At 37.9% G+C, this 16,046-nt stretch overlaps 1 protein-coding gene across 12 annotated transcripts in view; it reads right to left on the bottom strand.

Annotated features, from left to right (window-relative positions):
- The window catches only part of Magi2 (membrane associated guanylate kinase, WW and PDZ domain containing 2), a 1,445,964-nt gene that overhangs the window by 606,265 nt on the left and 823,653 nt on the right, over window positions 1-16,046 (bottom strand). The window lies entirely within an intron of this gene.

The following is a 16,046-nucleotide window of genomic DNA, read 5'->3' as shown; positions in this document are numbered from 1 at the left end:
ACTGTCAGAGAGAACATATATGTCCTTTTGCTTTATCTCAAACAGTATAACTTTTAAAAATATGTTGAGTATTTATTATTGTATGATAATTTTTGAGATTTTCTTTTCTAAAATGCTCTTGTACAACCATTCTCTAGAATTTCAACTGGTCTACATCTGCTTTCTTTTTTACATATAGATCCATTTTTTTTTTTCTCTGCATGTGATGGCCTAGTTTTGACAAAGAATCCAGGTTTATAGTGTCTGAATTTTATGGCATCAATAAAGTCTTAAAATATATCTGAAGTGACTGCTCTATAAAATTTCCCCTTGTCTTGCACTTTACATGCCCTTGCATTGTGCTTAACATAACACCCTTGAATTCCTGCTACATTTCTGCCTTCTTTGTTAGTTTATTTTTATTTATGTGCACTTTTGCTTCCATTAAATAAAAAAGAATATATGAGTTTTAATTTTAAAGTTACTCTCCTTTCTCAATGTTTTTTATATATTCATAAATGCAGCACAAAATTTCCAAGACCTTGCCAACCCCTGAATACTAATGGAATTGTGTTAACAAAAATAACCAAAATAGCATTGCATTTTGGATCTTTGTCCTTCAGGTACTTCTGGCTATGATACTGCAGGTGGGTCAGACTGTGGTGATATTGTGTCCTCCAATATATTGTGCATCCTAATAAACTTATCTGGGGTCAGAGAACAGAACAGCCACTAGACAGACATAGAAGATGGAAAATGGTGGCACTCACACCTTTAATCCTATCACTTGGAAGGCAGAGATCCATATGGATCTCTGTGATTTCAAAGTCATACTGGAAACAGCCAGGCATGGTGACACACACCTTTAATCCTAGGAAGTGATGGCAGGAAACAGAAAGTTATATAAGGCATGAGGACTAGGAACTAGAGGCCTTTTAAGCTTTTAGGCTTTTAGCAGCAGTTCAGCTGAGATTCATTCCAGTGAAGACTCAGAGGCTTTCAGTTTGAGGAAACAGGATCAGCTGAGAAGTTGGTAAGGTGAAGTTAGTTGCAGCTTGTTCTGTTTCTCTGATCTTTCAGAATTTATCTACCCCATAAGACCATCTAAGGTTCATGTTACACCAGACATTTTATTTTTTCAAGTACATTAGCCTATCAATGTGGTGAGGATATTACTAAAGGGGTGGTCACACCTCCCACTCCACATGTGTAAGAAATTCTGTTAACATGAACTCTAACTAGGGTTCAGTCATGTCATCTCATCTCAGCCAATCAAATTCTCTTGCCAAACACTTTGCAACTGGAGTGACTGGACCAAAGAGGCAGAGAGAACTTGGCCATCATTGACAACCCAATGCTGTGATCCATGAGCAGAAACTCAGCTCTGTGATCCTGAGTAGGTTCTAGTTTCCAGGGTTGGATGTGCGAGTGCCTATCAGGAGTTGGATACTTAACAACATTCTTCTTTTATATAAAATTAGAAGTGAGATAAGCAAGAAAAAGCCAGGCTCTTTGTAAAAACAAACAAACAAAAAATAAAACAAAACAAAACAAACCCATACACTTCACTGTATTTAGAACAGCAGAAGCTGTTCTAAACACAAATCAAGAGAAAATGTCCTTTCTACCCTATGACTTTAGTATATATTTCCATGCTTGACTTTTAAATTAGTCTTTTGAAATGTGGTTTTCTAGGTTTCTTTTGGGTTATGGGACGGACGTACAAAGTGCCAGTGCAATATCTTTCTGCTGAGATACTGAAAGACTCGATGCCTTTGGTGCCATGTGTTATGACCTCATTGGTTCCCTGTGGTTTCAGTTGCTGGTGCAGGCATGGTGTATGGATTCGTGAAAGTTCTGACCCCTCGTGCTGCAGTTCCCCACCTCCAGTGTATGCCATACCTCTGGCTCAGCTGACTCTCTTCAGCTCTTCATAGCATAAGAACTTTCATTTTTAGATAGAAACCCTGTAGAGGATTTAAAACAACTATGTATTGGCTTTTCTTGAATGCATTTCCTATGTGGATCATTGGAAACATAGCAATAGTCAACAGTCTCAGGGAAGCAACTCCTTTTGTTCAGCTATCACAGGCCACTGAAAACATTCCTATAGTATCTGATCTCATACTCAATACAGGCAGTAGTTAACTGGGATATATACTAGGGAGGAATATACTAAGGGTCTATCTTTTACAAGGTAAAGGGTACTCTCTCATCCTTTTCCCTTTTATTTTGGTGGGGGTAGAGTCAAATCATTTATCTGAAAAATAAAAGAAAAACCAAACCAAAAACCATTCTCCTGTTATACATTCCTGCTCCTCTGTGGCATCTCTTCGCTGCTCAGCTTGCTTTGAGTAACTTTACCTACCTGAATGACTATGTGCACGTGTGTGTGTGTGTGTGTGTGTGTGTGTGTGTGTGTGTGTGTGTGTGTATGTGCGTGTGTGTATATGTGTGTGTATGTGTATGTGTGTATGTGTATGTGTGTGTATGTGTATATGTGTGTGTGATTGTGTGTGTGTGTGTGTGTGTGTGTGTTTAATGGTTTCAACTTCACAAGGGTTTGTGAAGACTAAGCGAGTGCATTTCTCCCCTTTCTCACACACTCCTTGTAATAGGACCAGGATCATCGTAAATTCTACAAGGGATTTGTTAACTGCTGTTTTCATCATTTAGTGCTGTCTGTACTTTGTGTCTTAATAATCTCCTGTGAACTTTCCATTTTAATATAAACCAATCTCTGGGATGCTTATATGAATTTATATGATACAACATTGTTTGTTGTGGGTGATGGCTAAAGACCTCTAACACACTTTATAATGTGCAATGATAAATTTGTGGAGTATCTTTCTGGCTTTATTTATTGCAGGGTTGTAATACAGAATTTTTATGGATTTTCAGAGAAAGACACAGTAGACTGTGCTTTATATTTTCTAGACTTGTTCAACCACTGAGAATGTCCTCCCTCAAGGAGGGTAGAATTGAATGTGTCTTATATCCTGCTAGGCACATTTTTAAGAACACTGGTTTAAAATGATGGGAGGTCAGAGCTGGGAGGAAAAATTACAGATCACAGAGGCACAAGTGGAAGAGCAGAGACTTAATGGCCAGCATCCAAACACAGAAGGAAGAGAAGAGCAAAGATAGGCTTGATATTGGCTGGCAACCTCAAGAGGAAGTGCTTCCTTTCGTCTTGGACTTTTTATCCATGAATGCTGGAAACAATTGCAACTTTGCCAACTTGCTCCTTGAGAGACTTCCTTCAAGTTACTAAACATTTTTGAGCTTCAAGCTTATCCTCTATGAAAATATTTGACACAACACTGTCATTGAAAAAACATGGTGAGAATAGGAGAAAGTATATGTCAAGTAGCTTTCAGGATTGCGTTTGATGCTTTGATGGTATAATTAATATCAGCCTGCCTTTCAGAGCAACTCTGCCAAAAGAGCTCTTAGTGCAATATTGCGACCTTAGCAACTACTTAGTATGGCACGCTGTTTAGTATTTCAACAGCCAGGGCTATTGGAAATCATTTCCTTGTTTCAGGTCACAACATTTTTCTCTGTGTGTTTGTTGCTTATCCTTGTTATACTCCCCAAGGACATTCAGAATATATCTCATTCTATCTTATCCAATTTATCAGTTGTTTAAATGTAGGGCATATAATATTGGTACAATTGTGGCATGCTGGTTGTGTAGGTAACCAACCACTTTATGACTGGATATGAAGCCTGCTCCACAGGAGAGATGTCATGTCTAGTACTGGTCAAAAGACCATGAGTGAGATCATAAGCCCTAGAGAAAACGTAGTATTTTTGTATAGATAAATGATAATGCTGTCAAACTGCCCCTATGTATTTATTTTTATACCTATAGATTTTTACTTCTCTCTCTCTCTCTCTCTCTCTCTCTCTCTCTCTCTCTCTCTCTCTCTCTCTCTCTCTCTCTCTCTCTCTCTTTGGCCAAGGAACGCTCTTTTGTGAAGTGAGTAGTGGTTCAGGTAGAGGACTCTTAGCTGATCTCCTATCTGTTTACTGCACATATTAGCAGCATTAATTGAACTCAAGGGTTAGTAATAACAAAAAAGAAGAAGGCATCATGTTGGGAGGGATGTGGAGTCAAGGACAATACAAAGAAGTTCAAGGACATATTGGTAGATGAATATGAGTAAATATATTATATGAATAGAAGTAGCTGTGAGTGCTACTGTGGACAAATCATTTATGTAAACCTCCGCCCATTCGAAGTTTAGGGACCATGATGGAAGGGGAGAAGGAAATAATGTAACAGCTGGAGGATGAGGAGGAGTCGTGAATTGCTGGCTTATAGAAATAGCATGTGTGTTGTGTGTGTCAGCTCAGCAGCTGCGGTAGCCTGCAGAAAATTGGCACAAAACCAACATGTCAAAATGACTCCTGGTCCCCACCCTTTGCACGTTTTGGTAGAGAAGCTCTTGGCAGTTGATAGCTACTGAGGGAGAGTCACTGTCCTTTGCCAGGTAGATTGCCCATGCCCCAGTGAGTGGCCTCATTCTCATTTACGGAATATATAGGTAGAATTAACTGGAGTAATGGGTTATTAATAATAATAATATGAAGAAGCCATAGAGTTGGGAGGAAAATGGAGGGCAAGAAAATAATGGGAGGTACTGGTGAACAGAAATGTCAAAATAGATTATATAAACACATGAAATTTTCAAAGAATAAATAAAAATATTATTATAAACAGGACATATATTCTGAAAAGGTCTCTTACTATAGCAACAAGCTCACAAGTCTAATAATAGCATTTGATATAATTCCTAGGCCTCTATTACATGCTTGAACAGACGTCTATGGCTTCTAAGCTCCATGCTGATGCCTTGATTCATTAAAGCACCACGGCTTTGGGTGTCTGTGCTCTGCATTAGGGTATTACTCTACCTTTTCAAAGTTGCTGTTGCAGATTAGGACAGTGTCGTGAAGGACACTAGGATAGCTTAATTGATGTCAAACAGATCAGAAAGTTCTCAAGCTCTTCTGTTAAACTGCCTTATTTGGAACCAGGAATTTGGTTTTATTTTGCTCCTTCAAGTGCCAGCAGCTCCTAGGCTTGGAAGGGAACCCACAGAACAAAAGGAACAGCAAATAACCATTGTGCAGACTGAGTCTGTGCTTTCTTAGCAGACTGGCACCGTCCTCCATAGCTCAGGGAATCAACGGCCCAGCTTCCCCAAAATGTCTTCTCTCCATAATCTTGACTTCAGCTTCTAGTTAGTCCTGTCACTCACTGTTTCCATGGTCACATTTAACATATTCCCACTTTTCCAGAGTCGTGACAAATATTCTGGTATTTTCAAGCAGTCATGATACATTCATTCATTGATGGAAATGCTTGTACTCTCCTAAAGATTTATATGTTAATAGTTTTTTTTCCTGAAGAAATATGGTATTGTGATAAATTTTTCCTTAATCCAATTACATAAAATTTAAGTAAAACATATAATGTAAAGTCACGGAGTAAGAAACTATAGTAAGGAATATAAAGAATATATTCAATAATTAATAGTTCTTGAGTCCTTTAATATAAGAACTTAGAAGAACATGCCAAAAAAGGGGTAGCAATTTGTATATGATATAATTAAATCAGTAATAATGTTAAGGGTATCTACAGCATACAAAACAAGAATACAACAATAAAACCCAGAGTGTGGCCAGCTGATTTACATGAGGGTGTCTGCTAAGTGGTGGTAATTCAGAAATGAATGACCTCTAAATTGGAGAATAAAACCCTCTCCTACTCAGATATGGCTTTTTATTCATCACGCCAGCCTCCTAGTGATTACTAAAAATACCTGCTTAGTAGAGGGAGAGTAATTTCAATGTTCTTGAACTACTAAGGCTACAATAGCCTTCACTAGATGGTAAATAAAATTAGATAAAACACTAATTGAAAAGACTAATTCAATTTATACTAACTTCAGGCAAGGAAGGCAACTGTGTGGGATCTATCTGTTGTGGGGGAAGTTTCCAGAATGTGCTCTTGGATTTAATAAGTAACAAAGAAAGCCACACTACATTATGTTCCTGAGCATGAAACACACCAAAAAACATAACTTCTGGTTGAAGAAAGTATTGATAGATTTGCCTATTCCCATGATGGCACCTTCTCCCTTCAAAACAGAGAAATCATTGTAGTTAAATCTCCTCATTGTTGTCTCATGGGTACATTTGAAAGTGTCTCTACAATGTTCACTATCATTCCCTATAACCTTATGAGAAAAAAAAATATTGAAATGTAAGATCTATAACAAGAAATAAGACTAACTTGGGTGTTCAATGCAGCATAATGCAACATGGGAAGCTCTGTGGGATGTGAAGTAATTAATTGTACAGCACAGAATCACATGGGGCTCTCCACTCTTAGGAGAAAGCAAAGGATAATGAAAACAAGAATAAAGAAAAAATGATGCCAGTGAACCTGTGACAGACACAAAACATTAGAAAGTTCAGTAGAAAGAAAAGTCCCTAAAGGGTGAGAGTAAAAATCTAAGAGGTGTAAATTTTTTTAAAGATTTAAAATGTATTGAATTGATGGGTTTGCAGAGTTGACTCCAAAGTTAAGAGTACTTGATGCTTTTCCAGAGGACACAAGCAGCAGCCACATTGGGCGGCTCTCAACAGTCTGCAACACCAGTTGCAAGGTATTCCATGCCTGTGGCCTATGTGGACATGGACATGGACACGGACACGGACACGGACACACACACACACACACACACACACACACACACACACACACACACGTCTAAGGAAGTGTATTGCAATCAATTTTGTTGAGAAGGCAGGCTCATAACCACAAATGAAGTATTCCTGAATAAAACTGTTTCTCTGACTTGCTGAACATATTTTTTTTTCTAAGGTGGGTGCATGAAACACACTGCATATGTGAATTTTTCAGGAAAATATGTCAACATTGTTAGGTATTATTTATTTTCCAGCCAAAAACAAAGGCATTGAGGAAAATGATCTGTATCTCTCATTCCCAGGAACCCCAGGGGATAGTGAGTATTCAAAGAGTCAAAATGAAAATCAAGAAACTATAGTGATGAGATTAAAAATAGAATGAGTGAATTGGTGATTTTCCCTTTATCAATATATTATTTATTTTGTACAGTTCAGTAATACACCAGTAGTTTGATGGGTCTACTTTAAATCTAGCACATTAATCAGTTGTTTTTCAGATATTCCACACAAAATTTATGACTAAAATTATGACAGGCATCAGTGGTATAAAAGAAGATGCCATTTTCAGTTCATTATAATTGATGACTAGTAATTTTCCTTAAATATGTTTGTACATGCTTAGAACATTGGTTCTCAACCTGTGGGTAGTGACTCCTTTAAAGGGTCGAACAACCCTTTCACAAAGGTTGCCTAGGACCATCTGCATATCAGATATTTATGTAACAATTCATAATAGTAGCAACATTACAGTAATGAAGTAGCAACAGAAATGATTTTATGGTGGGGATCACTGCAACAAGAGCAACTATATTAAAGGATCACAACATTAGGAAAGTTGAGAGCCACTGGCTTAGAATGCTGAGAACATATTAAGAACACTGTGTTTATTGCACTTATAAATTAATAGCTTAGATAATTTAATAAAATAGTCATGTAAATATAAGTTTAAATATATAACATAAATTGCTTCTAGACAGAACATAGTTAGGATAATTTGTACCGAGAGATAGTTCCCATTAGCCTGGGCCTCCCCACAGAGAGAGTCATCTATTTGGGTGGTGAGCCCTGCTCATATGCTTCAGAAATTCAAGCTTGTACTCTTTAATCTTTGAATATAACTGTTCTTATCTGTATTACCTTTCTACATAATACCCACCCTTCTCTGGAGAACTGCCAGTCACGTTAGGAGAATCCGCAGCTGTGCTGTGCTGCATTCCTCTATTGGTTTCTGGCAGGTGGAGGTGTGATTCCACTCATCAGTGGCTCTGGAGGATACACATTTGCCTTTCTTCCTACGAATTTTGTGTTTTCACCCTTCTTCTCATTGTTAGGATGATAATGTGCCTGAAACTAGATCATGGAACACCTTCTTCTCACACATACCAATTCACAAACTCTCATCTAAAGCTGAGACCCTCAAGAAATCGAGAAGGAATGTGAGAGAAATGTGGAGAATACTTCATCTAGTCCATAAATACCATTTGTAAAGTAGGATGCTGCCCTAGAAGACAGGGATGTCAGCAACTGTCCTGCTGCAATCCCATATGCCTCACCACTAGAATAATATTCGCTCATCCAGGAAAGCCAGGCAATGCACTGGAGATTTCTTCACTCCAGATTCTACTGAGATGGTTGGTGTCATATTTAGAGAGCAGGGCAGAAACAGAAAGTGTTGAATCCACTCAGCAGTGATCCTGAGGGATCTTGTAGAGAAAACTGTTGACCCTGTGATCTTATTTTCAACTGGTTGATACATATATATATATAGATATACATATATATATCATAATGTAATATATAAACAGCTAAAAACATAAACTAAAACTATGACATATTTATTATGAATGTTTTTATTCATTTTTGTCCACTTAGGGAACCAATATAGAGGGTTTGATAATAGTGATCCAGTCAGCAGAGGCAAATCAATTCTATTTGTGAACTTAGTCGACAGAACAGTTATTATAGTTATAAATGAGCTATTATTTGGTGAATAACAGGCAGGTTCAACATATCTTATGCTGTATCAGTGGTGGCAATGAGTTGCCAAAATAGCTGGAACATTCAAAACTTCAGCAAGGAAAAGCTTTCATACATTGTGAATCTTCTTTAACAACCTTTTTTTCAATACAGACAGCAGGAGATTCTCAAATTTTTAAAATAACACCACTCTGTCTGTCTGTCTGTCTGTCTGTTTTATAGCATAATCAACAGAGGCCTTAAAGTTTCTGATTGTGGTTTTGTGAACCATCTGAATAAAAGTTTCATTTAACAAGATCTTTTGTAAAAACAACTCCATCTATTACAACTTTCCTGGAAATTGAGATTAATGGTCTCTTCAAATAATATATTTGATTAGGCAATGAAAACCAATGGGCTGACTTTTCGCTTATATTTGAAGATATTTACCTCTCCTCCCGCAAAAAGAAAAAGATGTGAGGTTAATCAATTCTAGTCTCCTCTGTTCCTGAGATCATAAGTATAAAAGATATAAAGAATGAATCTCTCAGGGGCTTTTCTTTTTCAGATTTAAAATTCAATTACAAAAGTTACTTTTGCAGAGTTGGAAGTTAGCTTAACATGGCCCAATGATTGGTTGTGCAGAATACACCACTGAAAAAATGTTGGCAGAAAGGGAATCGTAGACTCAGTCTGAGAATGACTAAATAAAACCTTTGCTTTGGGGAATAGCTGTGTCAAATCCAAGAAATACTGAGCATCACTCTGAAGAGGACACATCAGAGCAACATGTTCTCAAGTAAAAGATTACTGTCATCAATGTCACCAAGGTTCTTGGGAGATGCTTTTGTGTAGAATGAGGAAACTTAGCCTCTTTGAAAGTTAGATTCAGAGAAAATATTGTAATATATATTTACAGCGGCAAATAAAGAAATTAAAACTATGGCATACTTAACTTATGTCAAAAGCTTTTATCATTTTTGTCAAGTTAAGGAACTAATTTAGAGGGTTGGAAATTAGTGATCCAGTCAGCAGAGGCAAATTTGTTCTGTTTGTGAACAAAGTGGAGAGGAATGAATTTTAAATTCATATGCTTTTCTTAATTCATATGATAACAATTTTTCCATGTAATTCTCAAATTGTGTTAGATAAAAGTGAGATGGGGGTATATATAAGAGTTGAAAATTGTTATGATTGAAAATATGTCCTTGAAGGAAATTAACTAAACATCATGTTTTTTCTTTTTTCCACTTTTCTTTCTTTCTTTCTTTCTTTCTTTCTTTCTTTCTTTCTTTCTTTCTTTCTTTCTTTCTTTCTTTCTTTCTTTCTTTCTTTCTTCCTTTCTTCCTTTCTTTCTTTTTTTTGAGACAGGGTTTCTCTGTGTAGTTTTGGTGCCTATCCTGGATCTCAAATTGTAGATCAGTCTGGCCTCAAACTCACAGAGATCTGCCTGGCTCTGCCTCTCAAGTACTACCACACCCAAGTGTGCCACCACTGCCCTGCAAATATCATGCTTTCTAAACCCTTGATTTCACCTAATGTTATTATAGATTGTGAGATCCATGATGAACCTTCATGGGACTGTTAACAAGGTATTCCCCAAAGGCTGTTTCTGCTTATCTTGGCTACAGCTAAATGACAGCCATGAAGACTTAGTAGTTTACTTATTGGTGTAGGCATTTAGGTGATGTAAAAAGACTAATTTCATCTCCTGCAACTTCAATAATTCAGCTAAATATAAAGTTCATATGATTATAATGAATCTGTCAATTATTTCTTGAGTCATTTCTTTTAGTTAATTTTGGTGAGACACATGATTAGAAATTCACATTGCATATTTTGAGGACTCTGGGCTTTCAAGCACCAATAAGTAAAGGAGAATTTTGTTACTTTTTTTTCTGCTCAGCACTTTTAGCTTTATTATTTAGGAGGAAAGCTAAACTACGACATCCCTTTCAATACCACTAAAGACAATTCTATCATTTCCCCCTCCCAAAGCAAACAACATCAACAAACAATCTAAACTAGCACCTGGCATTGTAAGATCACAAGGGGAACAAGGAGTTCACCCCTGCTACTCGAAATAAGAGAGCTTTGTGAGTACATGTTCAGTGATCCTTAAATGTATGCTCAAATTTCTGAGACAGAATCATTCGCAAAAGGTATGTTGTCCAAAAAAATAAAAAATAAAAAAAAAACCTGTTAGACTTGAACATGCAAGAACAGCTAGCCCACTTTGTCAGCAAAATCCAAAAAACTACTCCTATGATCAAGGTTATTACTAATATAAAATTGTTCTGTTGTAACAGGTCACAAGAGAAAAAGGAAATGTAAAGTTTAACTTCATTTTTGGTCTCCTGGAATGACAAAATTCTCAACACCAATTTGAGCATTAAGAAGGAGCTATTGTTTACAATTCCAGAGACTGAAATTTTGACAGACAGAGGAAATGGCTGTCTTTTATTATCTATGGCTTTTGTAATGATTTTCTTTGACTATCTCTATTCCAATGCTATCTGGATTGAGATTACAGACTCAGGATTTCAAGAGCAATCCAGGGTTATGGTAAAAACAAAACTCAGATTTTGACTTTAGACAGCAGAATAAGCCATATTTGTATAAAGTTTATTCATTTTTCTTTCATTGTACTTGGATCCTTTTCCTAAAATAATCTACTTGATACTTACATTTTTATAAAATTCAGAAAGTATAGCTCTTATTAATGTAAATATGTGAAAACTTTGAAATCTAAAGTTTTATTCTTAAATTACTTAAAAAAGTATATATGTTGTTTACAATAAACTAAAATTCATCTATAGGTTAACTTCTATGACTAGGTAAAACTACAGTGTTAAGGTGGAGATAAATATTGTATTTGTACTTGATTTGGGCCAATACTCCCATAATCTTCTTTACTCTATTTGATACTTTTAAAATTTCAAGTAATGTATTGGTTAATTTTCTATTGCATCAATAAAATACCATGACCAAAAGCAACTTAGGAAAGAAAGAGCTCATGTTAGCTTATGGTTCCAAAGGGATAAAATCTTTATGGTAGGGAAGACATGGCATATGGCAAGTGCAGGAGCAGGAAGTTGGCTGATGACATTTCTGTCCACACACAGGAAGGACAAGGAGATGTGGAGCTGGAGGTAGAGGGGAAGGGGGAGAGAGAAATATAGAGAGACAGAGAGTCAGACAGGCAGACAAACACACACATACACATACAAACACAGAGAGAGAGAGAGAGAGAGAGAGAGAGAGAGAGAGAGAGAGAGAGAGAGAGAGAGAGGAGAGAGCGAGAGAGAGCCTCAAAGCCCACCTCTCAGGGTCATACTTCCTCTAACAAGGCTCTACCTACCAAAGGTTCCATAACTGCCCAGTGTGACCAAAGCGGGGTACAAGTGTTTAATTATATGAACCTGTGGGTGACATTGTTAATTCAAACCACTACAGGCAGTTTTGTAAATGGGCTAATGTCCATTTAAAAGAAACATTTAAATTTATAATCACTAATCTCTTCTATAGTCTTAAAATTGCTTTGTTGTACTTGAATATAAAAAAGAAAAATATAATAATGGACGATACAAGCCGGGCGGTGGTGGCGCACGCCTTTAATCCCAGCACTCGGGAGGCAGAGGCAGGCGAATCTCTGTGAGTTCGAGGCCAGCCTGGGCTACCAAGTGAGTTCCAGGAAAGGCGCAAAGCTACACAGAGAAACCCTGTCTCGAAAAACCAAAAAAAAAAAAAAAATAATAATGGACGATACAATGGAAAGGTTGCTCTGGAAAGGACAAGATCATCTCAGGGCATGAATTAAGTAAAAATCAGTCTAGGCAAAGCTCAGGAGACAAATGGCTTGTTGATGTGACATTCAAAACACTAGCTTGGTCAGATAACTGATGACTGAGGAGTGAGACTGTGAATTTAGCATCCCAGACAAGCAGAAGAGGAAGGAACAGGAGTCACTGTTCAGAGTTCTGGGCAGCTGAGCACTAGGAGAGTTACCAAAGGCTGGGCTTCATTCGATGAATGGATGGAACCAGAAAGCAGTATACAGAGTGAGGAAATGCAGACCAGAAAAACAAATGCCACATGCTTTCTTCCATCTGTGGATCCAGCTCCAAAGCTTTGGATGTGAGTGTATAACCTGTAGTAACCAGAAGAGTAAAAGGGGACTGTGGGGGAAGAGGGAGATTGGGAACTCTGGATAGTGGACAGTAGCACACAGGCAATATGAAGGGGGAAGGGGATGACAGGAGAAGGGGACTTCACTGGGAGAGGAGCGAGGAGAATATAAAGGGAGAGATAGGGAGGCGGGATAACCAACACTAAGATGCTTGAAAAACCCATTGAGAAACATTATCATATACCACGTATTTTTAGTAAACATTATTACCCACTGTAGGTATGAGCAACCTCCCTTCAGGCTGTTGGCCAAGGACTCGGAAAGTTCCCAAAAGAATATAGGCTATTACCTTTGATTGTCTCCTAATATGTCAGAGTCTTTCATTAGAGTATCGTTAGAGTGTTAAACTACCCCAAAAAGTCACAGCCAATTGGAAGTGAATTAAGTTCCAAGAAAGTCATCTGCTTTCATCCAAAATGTTCTGTGGCTTGTGTTTCATAGAAAGCCTACATCTTAAGTTCTTATTATAGTTTTCCGAGCATTCTCTATGATATGACAAGTCTCTTGGCTGGGCTTTTTTTCATTAATCAGTATTGTATTATTAACAATTTATTGGTGCAATAAATCAAATTAATCATGAACTCGATTGAATATGAAAAGTAATAAGCATGTCATGCAAGCCTTGGAAAAGGCCTTCTCACTAACATTTCGTAGCCATCCTCACTCAAGCCTCCCTGGTCATTTACCTACAGGGCCAGTCAGCACCTGTTCAATGGAAACGAAATGGACCATTTAGGCAGGCATGAATAGGAAAAGAACAAAGGCTTTAAGAGTCGATGACAGTTTTGCTGGAGCTTATGGCATAGTTGAGGATATGACCACAACACACTGATACTTTCCTTTTCAGCTTCATCCAGTAGCAGAGCTGTTCTGTGGAGCACAATGCTTAACCAAATTCTCCAGAGGCAGGATGATAATTTAGGAGAGTCTTTTTGGTGTCTGATCAATAAAATAACGGACAGATTCCCTTTGGGTTGTATCTATCCACCAGGATTAAATTGGAATTAACAATGAAATGAAAGTTTGTCTATGAAAATTGCTTACATGACTACATCCTTTTTCTCACAGGTGTCTTACAGGTGGGCATTTCCTGTTATAAGACCAGAAACACTAGAAATGGCTTTTCTCAATAATGAGCAGCTAAACCAGGCAGCATAGAGGGGACCTCTTCGATCTTTGCTAACAACGAGAAAGGCAGCTTCTTCCCATCATCAGGACAGAGGATGAAGCAGATTGCACAGCTAATGGGAGTGGGCACGAGTGGGCAGGCTGCGGAGACTTGCAGATTGCAGTTCAAGAGCACTTTTCATTAAGGATCCCACATAGTTACGAGAAAGTCCATGACCTTAATGCCGAGAACAACTCAGTATTTTCTTTGGTGTACTCACAGAACACTGAAGATGGCTTTTCCAGTCTGACCAAGACTGAGAAGACAGGAGGAAGCAAAGCAAGGTGGAATAGGAACAACAGTCAGACACTGCAAGGGAGATGGTCTATGATCTGGAGAAATGGAACTCTTAGTAGAGAAACCTTAAAACCATATGAAAGACTGCTAGTGCAAAAGTTCAGCACAGCACAGCTCTCAGGTCTTTCATGTCTACTTGAGTAATGCAGAGGGTTCCCCTGTAAACTCCGAGAGTGCCAACAACCGAAAGGGCATCCCATGCTTTCTTCAACAAGGGTCTGTGAGTAGAGTCTCTAGGTTAGACCAGTATCAAAGGAATGCAACCAAAGTTAAAAGATCCCAAAGTTTGAGAATGTTCTCTAGGTTTCTATCCAGGTAGTTACGTTATTGAGCAAAAGAGTTTTGCATTTATTTATCTAGGTACACAATGTTAAACAGGACATCTATGACAAAGTCCTCTGTGAAAACCTAGCTTACGGTTCAGTAATCAGTTCCATATACACTGGAGTCTCTGCAGTGATTGGCAAGTTGTACCAAACCTTCAAACTATACCCAGTTCTGAAAAGATACCTTAAAAAAGCCAGGAGCAATCACCTTTTCTCAAGGCTTCAGTATACTGGGACAGATTTTTTTCTGAAGACTTGGGGCCTAAAACATAATCTAAAGTATATTTTAAGTAACTGATGTAAAATGTCATGGCATCTATTTTACCACAAGAACAACAGATTTAAAGTTCTTTACTATTTAAATGTGATATGTAAATAAGGTTATAAAATGCAATACATCACAATTAGAATGCATACAAACTAATTAACGTTATTATCACAGAGCCCAAAGGAAATAGTCCATATAATCCAGTGTTCATTTCCTCTGACTTATTTGATATAATTATTTTCTGACTTACAGAAAAATAATTTTACATCAGTGACTTGAAACAACCTTATATTATTAAAATTTCATTATTTAAAATGTTTTAAACCAATCTTTATTATCTGTTTATTATGACTAATGCATTGAACCATTTTCTAGATATTCTTAGCTAGTTCCTGTAATTGTAGCGTTAGTAACAGTCTCTGTTCTCATTTAGGCAAAATTTTCAGCCTAAATTGTCTTAAGAAAACTAAATAATGGAAGAGATTTTAATGCCTCGAACAACCTCACAATAGCAAGGTTTTTTTCTCTCTTTTTTTATTTATTAATTAAATTTTTTCACTTATTTTACATCCTGGCCTCAGTTTCCCCTCCTCCCTCCTCTCAGGTTTCCTCCCTTCCTTGGCTCCCTCTTCCCCCACCCACTCCTCCTCTGTCTCCCTTCAGAAAAGGGCAGGCCTCTCTTGGGAGTCAACAAAGCATGGCCCTTCAGGATGAGGTAGGACCAAGCTCCTCCCCCTGCCTCAAGGCTGGGCAAGGTAACACAGCAGGAAGAACAGGTTCCCAAAAGCCAGCTCAAGCACCAGGGACAAATCTTGATCCCACTGCTAGGGGCCCCACAAACAGACCAAGCTACACAACTGTCTCACACATGCAGAGGGCCTAGGTCAGTCCCATGCAGGCTCTCTAGCTGTCAGAGCCCAACTCAGCTGTGTCTGTGGGTTCCCCTGTCATGACCTTGACCCCCCTGGCTCCTATAATCCCTACTCCTACTCTTCAATAGGGAATTTGGTCCAGTGCTTGCCTGTGAATCTCTGCACCTGCTTCCATCAGTTACTGGATGAAGGCTCTCTGAACCATATCTCAAAGGAAGTAAAGGAGGAAGTAGACAGCCATTGATCACATGACAACCTGGATTCT

This window comes from Peromyscus maniculatus, chromosome 3 (assembly GCF_049852395.1).
Source record: "Peromyscus maniculatus bairdii isolate BWxNUB_F1_BW_parent chromosome 3, HU_Pman_BW_mat_3.1, whole genome shotgun sequence".
Lineage (NCBI taxonomy): Eukaryota > Metazoa > Chordata > Mammalia > Rodentia > Cricetidae > Peromyscus > Peromyscus maniculatus.
The sequence above is the reverse complement of the archived record's forward strand: the minus strand, read 5'-3'. Positions and strand labels throughout refer to the sequence as shown.